Here is a 2,441-nt window from a genome sequence, read left to right on the forward strand (position 1 = left end):
AAGAACAAAAAGCTCCGGAACAGATGGAATTTCAGGTGAACTATGGAAGAATGGAGGCATGCAAATATACAGACGGCTCTACAAGCTTATTGAGCAGGTATGGTGTGAAGGACAGCTCCCAGATGAATGGAGGAAAAGTATTATTTGTCCCATATACAGAAAGGAAGACAAACTAGACTGCCAAAACTATAGAGGTATATTATCTGTTGAACACAACATATAAAATATTCACCAAAGCATTAAAAGCATGATTAGGGGTGTAGAGTAATGAAGGTGTGTATGTCAACATAATAAGAGAATACCAGGCAGGATTTAGGCCAGGTGGATCAACTACTGATCAATTATTCACCCTCCGACAGATTACAGAAAAATTCTGGGAAAACAATATAGATATATTAGCAATGTTTGTCGACTTCAGGCAGGCCTATGACAGCATCACAAGAGACAGACTGTGTACAATCATGTTAGACTTCAACATTACATCAAAGCTGGTGAGGCTAGTCAGAGCCACAATGGAGAATACGATTTGCCAGGTCAGAGTGGCTGGAGAGCTGACAGAATATTTCGAAACGAAGCATGGCCTAAAGCAAGGAGATGGAATTGCACCAATGCTCTTCAACTTGGCACTAGAGCATGCAATAAGGAGGACTTCAGTGGATAGGTGTGGAACACTGATGAAGTCAGTCCAAATACTAGGCTATGCAGATGATATTGGCATACTTGGTAGATCTATGATGGCTATGAAGAATCTAGTAATGGAGTTGGAGGAGGGTGCATCGGATGTTGGGCTGGAGATAAACACTGAAAAAACAAAAGTATTGCTCCAGAGTAGACAGCATCGGAATGGACTCGGACAACGTATGGAATGTGGAGGGAAGCACTATGAAGTAGTTGACAATTTCACTTACCTAGGGAGTTGCATAACGGATACTAATGAGGAACTCAAAGAAGTTCAAAAACGTATCACTGCAGCCAACCGCAAATTTTTCTCATGAATGATGATTACAATAATCAAATGACTTCCGACCAAACAGAAAAAAATCATTTTCCAGGAGAAATGAGCCTCGGAACAAATTTTCAATTATGAACTTGCAAACAAAAGATAACGAACTCTCTTACTTTCTGGACCCACAAACGAACTTTCGAGTACTGATTGATCCCGGAAGTATGCAATCCTTTATGAAGAAGGTAGTTTCACATGAAGGTTTTAAAGATTCGTTGAAACCAACACCATTTGAAGCTACTACAGCCCATGGTAAATCAAAAGAAAAATTCAGTGCTAAAATACCATTCCTAGGAAGAAAATTTGATTTTTTTGTATTTGATTTTCATAAAGATTCCGATCTCTTGTTGAGAATGGATGCTATAAAGCAATTGAGAGTAAGATTGGATTACATTAGTAACAAACTTTACTATGGAAACAACAAACAAGTACCAATACTGTATTACAATACAACTTTGCAACACAATGAACCTTCTAAAGTCAATAAAACTTCTAAAGTCAATAAAACTTCTAAAGTCAATAAACCTCGTCAACTGTGGACTTACTTGATTGAAACACGTAGTCAGAAAACAGTATCAATTCCGATAAGAAACGTGTCAAATGGAGAATGCTTTCTCAAATATGAAAATCTCTATGGACTAGAAATTTCACAATCTATCCTAAAAGTTGAAAACAATAAAGCAATCTGTCCAATTACAAATTCATTCACAGGAGATTAAAAATTTAAAATCACATGACCTTTTGAAGTTGAAAATTTGGAAAACTATGAACTAGTCCCTCATTCATAATTCACTTCATCTCCAAACAGTAAAAACTTGAATAATTTTGGAGTTGATCAAACTAGATTAGATCTTTCAACAGTTAGAGCCGAACACATGAATTCCGAAGAAAAAGAAGCAATATTAGAACTGATAAAAGAGTATGCAGACATTTTTCATGTAGACGGAAATAAATTGACATTTACAAATCAGGTCAAACATGTTATCAGAACAACCGATGAAATTCCAGTTTATTCAAGAAATTACCGATATCCTGTTGTTTACAAAGCAGAAGTTGATAGACAAATCCAAGAAATGCTAGATCAAAAAATTATCAAACCCAGTCATTCAGCTTGGAACTCACCAATTTGGATTGTACCCAAAAAACGTGATGCATCCGGAAAACAAAAATACAGAATTGTGATTGATTTTAGAGGAGTGAATGCAAAAACTATTGATCATAGATTCCCATTGCCAAATATTGCTGAAATCTTGGATAAATTAGGAAGATGTCAATATTTCACAACTCTTGATTTGCAAGTGGTTTCCACCAGATTCAAATGCATCCCGATAGTATTGATAAAACAGCTTTTTCCACAGATACAGGTCACTATGAATTTCTAAGAATGCCTTTTGGATTAAAAAACAGCCCACCTACATTTCAAAGAATACTTAACAAT

Source organism: Nilaparvata lugens, chromosome 3 (genome assembly GCF_014356525.2).
Source record: "Nilaparvata lugens isolate BPH chromosome 3, ASM1435652v1, whole genome shotgun sequence".
NCBI classification, from domain to species: domain Eukaryota; kingdom Metazoa; phylum Arthropoda; class Insecta; order Hemiptera; family Delphacidae; genus Nilaparvata; species Nilaparvata lugens.